Source organism: Anomaloglossus baeobatrachus, chromosome 4, assembly GCF_048569485.1.
Source record: "Anomaloglossus baeobatrachus isolate aAnoBae1 chromosome 4, aAnoBae1.hap1, whole genome shotgun sequence".
NCBI lineage: Eukaryota > Metazoa > Chordata > Amphibia > Anura > Aromobatidae > Anomaloglossus > Anomaloglossus baeobatrachus.
The window spans coordinates 695,026,121-695,037,375 of NC_134356.1; positions in this window are offsets into that span (position 1 = coordinate 695,026,121).

Sequence of the window (11,255 nt, forward strand, 5' to 3'; positions counted from 1 at the left end):
GAATCTTGATACTCATTCTACATCCAAGATTTTGCAGACTCATTAGTAGCTCTTCAACAATCTCTTCATGGTTGTCTGCTTTCTTATTCCCTAGAAAATTCTGCACCACATTACAAAATGCATTCCAAGCTCTTTCTTCCATCAAATATTCCAGCCTTTTTCTTCTCTTCACTAAGACCAGGAAAAGTTGAACATATATAGTTAAAGTATTTTCCACTGTGTTTGAGAGCATTGATGAACTGCTTCATCAATTCAAGTTTTATGTGCAAGGGAGGAAAGACAATGTCTTCCTATCCACTAGAGGATCATGGATGACATTCTTATCACCAGATGCCAAACTCTGTCGCTGAGGCCATTCAGTTTTCACCCAATGCTCTGCTGCAGCTCTACTGTCCCAGTAGCACAGAAAACAAGGGTGTTTTGTGTACCTTCCTTGGAGACCCAAAAGAAAGTGAAACATTTTCAAATCAACACATATTAACCACCCATGAACATTATATTGTAACCTCTCTAGAACAATCCTGAAGTTTTTATATTCTTCTTTAAGTTTTACAGAATGACTTATTGGTACAGAGCCATACTTATTTCCATTGTCTAATAGAACACATTTTAACCCCTTCAGCCCTGGGGCACGTTCCGTTTTTGCGTTTTTGTTTTTTGCTCCCCTTATTCCGAGAGCCGTAACTTTTTTATTTTTTCGTCAGTTTTGCCATATGAGGGCTTGTTTTTTGCGAGACAAGTTGTACTTTTAAATGAAACCATAAGTTTTACCATATGGTGTACTGGAAAACAGCAAAAAAATTCCAAATGCGGAAAAATTGCAAAAAAAGTGTGATGGCACAATAGCTTTTGGGATGTTTTATTCACGGTGTTCACTATATGGTAAAACCGATGTGTGGGTATGATGCCTGATGTCGGTGCGAGTTTGTGGACACCAAACATGTATAGGTTTACTTGTATCTAAGGGGTTAAAAAAATTCACAAGTTTGTCCAATAAAAGTGGCGCACGTTTTGCGCCATTTTCCGAAACACGTAGCGTTCTTATTTTTTGGAATCTATGGCTCAGTGACGGCTTATTTTTGCGTCTCAAGCTGACGTTTCTAATAGTGCCATTTTTGCACAGATGCTACGTTTTGATCGCCTGTTATTGCATTTTGCTTAAAACTTGCGGCGACCAAAGAATGTAATTTTGGCGTTTGGAATTTTTCTGGCACTACGCCGTTTACCAATCAGATTAATTGATTTTATATTTTGATAGATCAGGCATTTCTGAATGCGGCGATACCAAATATGTGTATATTTATTTATTTTTTAACCCTTTAATTTTCAATGGGGGGAAAGGAACTTTTAGGTTTTTTTGTTTTTTTTTTTAAACTTTTTTTTTACTTTTTTTATTTTACTAGTCCCCCTAGGGGGCTATAGCGATCAGCAATCTGATCGCTCTGATCTATCTGCTGATCACAGCTATACAGCTGTAAACAGCAGATTCAGTCACTTTCTGTTTCTCTCTGCTCGCGGCCGAGGGAAAACGAAAGTGAAACTTCATAGCTGCAGGCGTCATCACATGACCCTGTGCTATGATGGCAACCACCGATAGTCACGTGATCACGCACGTGACTTCCGGTGGGGGCGGCGGTAAGTAAAAAACATGGCCGCGTGCATATAGATCTTGCTGCCAGATCTTGGCAGCAAGATTTAAGGGGTTAATGGACGCGGGTGGAAACGATTCCACCCTCGGCTAGCAGGCACACATGTCAGCTGTTGAAAACAGCTGATATGTGTGCCGACTGCCGCCGCCTGCCCGCGGCATGGGGCGGGGCTTAACGGGACACGCTCCATGACGGATATATCCATCCATGGTCGTGAAGGGGTTAAACTTCTTTTGGAACTATCAATAAAAAGCCTCCAATCCCTTGAATCATGTGCTGGAAGTCCCATAAAGAGAAGTAGCCCTTCAACATCAGTACACTAGACAAGCTGGCCATCTGAATGGAAGTACATATGCAGTTCTGCTTTCGAGTAACAATAAAATGAGACACTTGTTCCGGGTTTCAACATGCGATTCTCTTGTAGTCTTGAAGCCAATAGTTCAGCAGACTCTTTTGGTAGATAACGATCTCTAACCAGATCATTCAAAGCAGACTGAGTAAACAGAATTGGTTTGTCACAATCTTCATCACATGGCTGAAAAATATCTGGACTGTCTTCTTCATCAGTATAACAATGTGAGGAGAGATCTGTGTCAACGTTTTCTGGAAGCGCAGTATATTTTGGAACAGGTATGTCTTCACTATGGGCAACTGGTCGAATAGCTGAAGGGATACTGGCGTATTGCAAATATTGCTTGTTTTTCTTATTGAAACCTTTTACTTTGACAAGGAAGAAATAGCAGTCTTCTAAATGATTGCTTGGTTCTCTCCATACCATAGGAACTCCAAACTGAAGTTTAGCATTATTTCCTTGAGACCATGATCTCAAGCTCTCAATACAGGTTTTGCACACTTTGTGAGGAGCCCAATGCTTGTCTCGGTCTCCAAGATTTACTTTGAAGTACGCAAAATACACTGTCTTAACAAAGTCAGTAATGTTGCACCTCTGAGTCTTCACAGTAAAGTTTTCACACAAGTAACAAAAAATATTTGGATCATTTGAGCACTGACTTCTGCGAGATGTAGAGGCCATTGTTAGATCAGCAAAACATCCTGCAGAGAAATACAAGATAAAAGCTGTTAGCTACCTGAGTTGTTCATTGAATTTCTGCCCCCCCCCCCCCCACACACCTTAGGTATTTATTCACAAACAAAAAACAGAAAAACAGCAGGATAAAAACAATAAATATCAAAATTCATTGAAAATTTCAATAAATAAAACAGTATCTGCACACGACTGTTGTGTACCTTAAAAACTGTTTGTTTACTTTCTCATCATAACAAATGGGAATTATGCATGTTCAAAGAAAACAGTGATATTCTCACATTTATTGGGAGACTAAATGAAAACTAAATTTACCTTAGTGAACCGTATAAACCGGCACTTTTGATATACTACTTACATTTTTCATGGAATTCATGAGAATGGGATATATACCTATAGCGCAAAAACATGATGTGATAGAGAAACTATAAGATCAGATTTGAATTCAGCACCCTCAAATTAGTCTAAAACTGTTCTTAAAGTCCATGCCAGAATTTTCTTTTTTTTTGTAGACCAGTGATTTATTACAAAATTTCTTATTTTCACATGTACTATTAATTTATGGAAGAAAACTAGAAGAATATTTGCTTTTTAAGATATTAGCCACTCAGGAATTTGTCTTCAGCCTCAGAGGATGACTCTTTCCTCCAGGGCTTCATCTTCCAGCTCATATAAGGCAGTGCATCCTCCATTGTGCCGTAGACGTTCTCCAGGTGATTTTGATATCTATGAGGCATTAATACTTGTTTTCTTCTTTTAGAAGTTGATGATATTGTGTACTAATTATTTCTTCATTACAGGATAAGTTACCATAAGGAATCTCTGAAATTTGTCTTTTTTCATCTTTACCAATACTGAGTATTGTCTACCTTGAGTTAATATTGAAATGTTGTAAGTTGTAATATGTAAGAGAGGTCTCTCGTCTGTACATTCCCCATCTGTCATTCTAACTCCTTTCTTAGCGGACTATTGTAAATTGCATTGCTGATTTGTTAATATCGGTGTCTAAGAAACAGACAGATACCATTGTACTCTTGTTCCAGGACTATGTTTTTGAATTGTGTTGCAGATATAATTCATGATTTTTTGAGGTTTCTTCCATGATTTTGTTTTTTGAGGGTTGTTTTTTATATAGAATTTATATGATGTGGAGCTGAACTTGAAATTGTCTTTTTTTCCCCAAACCTTATATATGGTGAATTCTATGATTTTGATCATTCAACTGCGTCTTGTTGAACGATACATTATTTTTCTACATCTGCTACATTTGTTGAAGAAAGTGCCATTATAGTCTTCTATACTACAGTATATTTCATTAATTTATGATATTGATTTTGATATTTATATATATATATAAGACTAAATTATGCTGCAAGTAAGTCACTGCATATTATTACATTTGAAATTATATTCTTTTACTAAAATCCTAATTTTATAAAAAATGGAAAATCGCAATGTGACTACAATCCTCCTCCTTGGGTTTCCAGGCCTCCACGGCTTCAGAATTGTATTTTTTCTTTTTGTCCTCATGATTTATATCACAACAATCTGTGGGAACCTCTTGGTCATCGTTTTGGTGTCCTTCAACAAGAACCTCCACTGCCCCATGTACTTCTTCTTGACACAACTGACGACGTTGGACATCATGGTGACCTCAGACATTGTACCTTACATGCTCCATGGGGTTCTGAATAATGGTTCTTCTTTGCTGCTCTCCGAATGTCTCATGCAGTTTTTTTTCTTTTGTTCTTTTGAGTCTTCCGAATGTCTTCTCTTGACTGTGATGTCCTATGACAGATATCTGGCCATATGCCACCCCCTGCACTATTCTTCTAAAATGAGTCCCACGCTTTGCTCTACATTTGTTGTTACTGCGTGGCTCTTTAGTTTTATAATAACGTCAGTTCAGACAATAAACCTCTCTCAGCTCCAATTCCCAAGGTCAAATATCATTGATCACTTTTTTTGTGAACTTGACCACATTATACAATTGTCTACGTCAAACACGTTGTACATTGAAACTCTGAAAATCTACCTGTGTGTTCCTGTAATTCTGCTCCCGTTCCTTATAATTGTGGTCTCCTATGGTTACATCGTCCATGCCATCCTCAGAATGCAGTCCGCTGTAGGACAGAAAGCCTTTACCACATGTGGCTCGCATTTGATGGTGGTTTTTATATTTTTTGGAACATTAATTTGTATTTATTTGGTTCCGATAAATGGGAACGCCGTCATTGTACGCAAACTGTTTTCTTTATTTTACACTGTGTTGACTCCTTTTATCAACCCCATCATTTATTCTCTAAGAAACACTGATATTAAAAAGGCATTCATGACTTTTTGCAGGTGAAGCATAAAAATCAGTATATCCTTAAGGACATTGGATATTATCATCAATAAATCTAAATCAATAAATCTATTTGTACTAGTGTTCCTGGAAGTGTTGGACAAAGATACATGCTCATACACGCTGATGTATGAATTACATTATGGAAATTATGTCGCTATAAAAATATTAATAATAATAATAATAATTATTATTATTATTATTATTATTATTATTATTATTATTATTAAATGAGGGCGTAAGTCCAGAAACAAAATGTGGAACTGCTTTGATCTGCAACTTACATATTTTCCATTTTAGCTGTATTTTTTTTTTAGTCACCACTTTGGAAAATTACTTTCAGGGGTACTGGTAATTTCATCTGCAGCCCTAATCAAACTTTGTGGGCAAAGACAAAGAGTACAAATAAAATGAAATGTAATGTTTAACAGTCACAAATATAACCGCCGAGGCTTTGTCACTGGGAAATAAAAAAAAATATCTTTTCCAATATGGATTACTCACAAGATTTGAGTGAATATATTTTGACTGGAAATGAATTATAGTCAAATTTTACAAAAATACATAGTCTCCAGAATTTCTTAGTAATTTCTTTGGAAATTCGGCAAAATAGAGTATGACTGGCTGCCATTTTGCTGAATACTCGAGGGTTGGAAAAATGCTAAAAAGAAATCAATTTATACTTCCCCACTCACCTTTCTGGCTATCACAACTTTTTGCTCTGTACCAAATAATTTATATAGTTTAAGTCAACTCTTTTTATTGCAGCCTTGTGCAGAAAGCCCAGTCATCTTTACATTAAGTAAGGAATTTTGGCCCCAACAGGGCCCGGGATGGCCTTGCCTGTATGTAGAGATTTCCCAGGTCAGATTATTGCTGGAAGAAGTGGGTTGTAAGGTTGCAGTACATGTCATGACCTTAGGATGTACTCTCTGGGTCAAGACATTTGTCCGGACTAGGCCAGGGTCATCTATGTGAAAGTGAGTTTTAAGGTCATGGCAATATCTTAACATCATGATTTGCAGCTTGACCTCATTATGTGTATTCTGGGCTGGTACTTCTGGCCGTCACTAAGATTATTTGCATGAGTGGGACATACAGGTCCAAGTCGTGATCAAAAGTTCTAGCCTAGTGTAAAGATGACCTCAAGGATGTTTGGATGTAGGATCAAAAAAATATTTGGTGGCTCAGCTTCATAAAAAAAAATCAAAAATCAATAGAAATAAATTGTCAGGTTCTGTCTTCGGAGTAGGAATTAAAATTTGTTTATTTTCCAAAGATAATAAACTGAAGATGCAATCGACGAAGTTCTAAATTTGTTGGCAAATAGAAGATTCTGCAGGTAGCCAATCCTGTGGTCTTTAGATTGAAACTTCCTTAATATTTTTGGATTCCTAACATTTTTTTTAAGTTCCCAGTTAAAGTAATTTGTCCCTCCAGTGTTGTCTCCCTTGTCTCCTTCTCCTCCTGTTTCCATTGATGTACAAGGATCAGAGGATCATGGATTCTTGGTAGGTCAGAAATTCCCTCCAATATCTGGTTTATTGTAAGGGATATGGACCTGAGGAGAGGTCTGTGAAGGCTGATCATTTGATTAGTGACTTTCATTAGAAAGTTCCTAGAAAACCTGGGGTTTAGTGGCCCTCTTAGAAGAGGGAGTACTGTCACGGTTACTCTACTCAGTGGCTTGGGCACCTGTCTTTGCAGGGCCCCTAAGGTACAGCAGAAACCCCCCAAAAGTGACCCCATATTGGAAACTAAAACCCTCAAGGCTTGAAACCACTGGTACTTCACAAAAATGTTGCTATAGCACCAAATATTTCACTTTTAGGGTATGTGCTCAAGATCTGAAAACAAAGTGTCAGCCCTCCTGCAGAGATGTGAGTGTTGTCCACTAGAAAAAGCAACTGCACATGCTAATGATCCAGGTTCAGGCCACTGCGGCTCTATACTCTTGCGGAGAACACTATCATATCAACTGTATAAATTGACATGCTGCAGCTCGCAAAGCTGCCCTACTTGTCAGTTTATGCTGCAGAGAAAAGAAGAACAGTAGGCAGGAGATTTATATAAATCCCATCCACTGTTCTTGTACTGTACACTCAGCATTTTTGAAAAACACTATCCTACACATTTCCTTTATTATGGTTCGGGGTACTTCTGAGTCCAAAATCGGTCCAGTCCTGTCATTGACTCCAACATTGGGATTGGTCGACTATGCAGCACCACCTGTCCATTGCTCGAGGTGTCGGGCTGACAGGCATCAAGTGGCTAGAGTCTTCTACCGTTCTGAGCCTAATTGCTCACTTAGCGCTACCGCGCATGCGCCGATTCCCGCAGCATCTCCAGGCAGTAAGTGCGGGATTACCGTTATAGTGCATGCACATGAAGTCATCGCTGACGTGGTGGCCGCTGATTGGCTCGCAGTGATGTCAGTGATGACACGATGGCCGCTGATTGGTCATGATGATGTCAGCGGTGATGTGGCAGCCGCGGGTTGGCCGCAACTGGCGCAATTGTCATATGCCACGTGGCCTGGGCCAGGGAGGTGGCTATAAAAGGAAAGGTCCATCAGTGAGCGAGCATCATTGTCTGTTGCTGCAGCTCAGTGAGCAGACTGTGCTGCATGTACAGTCATGGCCAAAAGGTTTGAGAATGACACCAACATTATTTTTTCACATGATCTGTTGCCCTCTGGTTTTTAATTGTGTTTGTCTGATGTTTACATCACATATAGAAATATTATTGCAATCATATTATGAGTACCAAAAGGTTATATTGACAGTTAGAATGAGTTAATGCAGCAAGTCAATATTTGCAGTGTTGACCCTTCTTCTTCAGGACCTCTGCAATTCTCCCTGGCATGCTCTCAATCAACAATCAACTTCTGGAGCAAATCCTGACTGATCGCTGTCCATTCTTGCATAAGCAATGCTTGCGTTTTGCCAGAATTTGTTGGTTTTTGTTTGTCCACCCGTCTCTTGATGATTGCCCACAAGTTCTCAATGGGATTAAGATCTGGGGAGTTTCCAGGCCATGGACCCAAAATCTCTATGTTTTGTTCCATGAGCCATTTAGTGATCACCTTTGCTTTATGGCAAAGTGCTCCATCATGCTGGAAAAGGCATTGTTGGGCGCCAAACTGCTCTTGGACAGTTGGGAGAAGTTGCTCTTGGAGGACATTCTGGAGCCATTCTTTATTCATGGCTGTGTTTTTAGGCAAGACTGTGAGTGGTGCGATTCCCTTGGCTGAGAAGCAACCCCACACATGAATCGTTTTAGGATGCTTAACAGGTGGCATGAGACAAGACTGGTGGTAGCACTCACCTCTTCTTCTCCTAATAAGCTGTTTTCCAGATGCCCCAAACAATCGAAAAGGGGATTCATCTGAGAAAATGACTTTACCCCAGTCCTCAGCAGTCCACTCCCTGTACCTTTTGCAGAATATCAGTCAGTCCCTGATGTTTTTTCTGGAGAGAAGTGGCTTCTTTGCTGCCCTCCTTGAAACCAGACCTTGCTCAAGCAGTCTCCATCTCACAGTGCGTGCAGAAGCACTCACATCAGTCTGCTGCCATTGCTGAGCTAGCTCGGCACTGCTGGTAGTCCGATCCCACAGCTGAAATAGTTTTAAGATACGGTCCTGGCATTTGCTGGTCCTTCTTGGGCGCCCTGGAGCCTTTTTGGCAACAATGGAAGCTCTCTCCTTGAAGTTCTTGATGATGCGATAGATTGTTGACTGAGCACCTGCACCAATCTTTGTAGCTGCGATACTCTTCCCTGTTAGGCCATTTTTGGGCAGAGCAATGATGGCTGCACGTGTTTCTTTAGAGATAACCATGGTTAACTGAAGAGAAACAATGATACCAAGCACCAGCCTCCTTTGAAAGTGTTCAGTGGTGTCATTCTTACTTAATCATGACTGATTGATCGCCAGCCCTGTCGACATCAACACCCACACCTGTGTTAATGGAACAATCACTAAAACAATGTAAGCTGCTCCTTTTAAGGCAGGAATGCTATGATGTTGAAATGTGTTTTGGGGGTTAAAGTTCATTTTCTTAGCCAATATTGACTTTGCAAGTAATTGCTGCTAAGCTGATCACTCTTTATGACATTCTGGAGTATATGCAAATTGCAATTAGAAAAACTTAAGCAGTAGACTTTGTAAAAATTAATATTTGTAGCATTCTCAAAACTTTTGGCCATGACTGTATGCTTGGGTTCCAGCACCATCTCTCCTGCAGTGCTTTTGGCAGGTGAGTGTGTGTGATAGGACAGAGTTAATCAGGGCTAGGCATTTGTACCAAGTATTTTTATCTCGGTACACTTGTGTCTTGGTATGGTGAGGGTCAGTCTCTGTCCTATCAGTCCTCAGATGCCCAGTAACACTAGCCGGATATCCAATCTGGTCTGATGTGCCCCGTACGCACATGACAAGTAGTCTGCCGTGCCTGTGGCAGACTTGTGTGTATGTGTACCAGTCCTCGGGTGCCCAGTGATGCTAACTAGGTAGGCCATGTGGTCTGACGTGCCCCGTACGCACGTGACTGCTAATTTGCAGTGCCTGTGGCAGACTTGTGTACAATAACCAGGCTATCCTACCAGACTATCGTGCTCCCTACGCATGTAACTGGTTCAGCGTCTATGTCCTCGGTTTCCCAGTGACGCTAACTGGGTTAGCTCTTGGTCTGACGTTTCTCTACACACATGACCGATACCTGTTTGGTTTTCCTCTTGGTCTGACATGTGTCGATACCCGTGCACAAGAAAAGTTAACAGGGACACGCTACACATTGGGGTGTGCCCTTAAACATCCCATTCATTGACATTTGTGTTCTCCTTAGTTGCTATATCTGTCCCCCAGTCCTGTAGTGGCATTATCATCTGCCCAAAGGACTTCAGGGGATGATTGGCATTATATTATTTTATATCCAATTGTCCACTCTGTAACAACCTCTTTCATCAATTTATTGAAAAAAAATCTCATGCAAAAGAAAAAAAATCCAATCCGGTCCATCGTAATCCATTTTGGAGGTCCCACGACAACTCAATCTTCCAAGATATGAAAGGCCCATTCAGCAAACGTATCCCTCATGTCCTGAAAGTGCAGGCACTTTATGGAGGTGTGTGCCTGCAGTGGTCTCAGTGAGATTGCTGCAGGCACACTCCTTGGGTCATACCCAGGACTGTCTGAGCTACAGTAACCTCAATGACGTCACAGCACTGATGTCACTGTAGTCTTTCTGCTCACAGAGTACTGGCTCTCTGTACATGCACCTGAAATTTTTACAGAAGAAGAGAAGGAGGGGTCGTTGGGGGCGTGGTGCCAATTAAGGTACCAGGAAGGGGTGGGCAGGATAGGCAGTGACCTGGGGAAGAGGATGATTTTGATAGTGTACAACTCATGTGCTCATCATTTTAGAAAATCAGGAGGTGGAGGGGGACCAGAGTGGGACTTTGACCACACCGGGAAATCGGAGTTAACCAGGGAAGAACATTTCTCTCTCATTTGACAAGTTTGATCATGTCAGATGGAGGAGAAATCAATTTTTTTTACTGGTGCTGCATTATGCTTTCACATTACACCATATAATGGTGATCATGTCACTAAAGACCAGAAAAATTGACCAAGATCTTGATCTCCAGGGTCTCAGCTACCTCTAGTAGCTGAAACCCCAGAGATTTTCCAACGCTGGGGCTCTGAGTGCTGTTAAAAAGCAACGCTAAGGAATAAGGCCCCTTAACTGCTGCCATTAAAAGGTGTATTGATGTTCGCTATGGGGTTAAAGTTTGCTCCAACAATGGATTTGTCCTCTCAGTGTCACTGTTGGCTTCATGGTGAGAAAATCAACAAATCAATCCCCAATTTTTTACAAGATGCTCAACAAAATTTAGAGATGAATTGCACCCCCCTATCAGATAAAATGTTCAAACGATTCCATGCACTCTTATCACATGATTGATAAACAACCAGGAATTCCAGATAACAGAACAAAGTGGACTTGTTTACTGAATTTGTTGACTAGCCCACAAATAACAGTTTTCCCTCTAGATAATGGCAAATCAGTAATGAAATCCATGGGCAAAGAGTCAACAGTTTACCTAGAATTGGCAAAGGAGCCAATTCCTCGACCATCTGGCTATGACAGACTTAAGCAAATGCATATGTTTCAAAAGCGGATACAAAATCTGTATTATCGTTATGCATGGATGA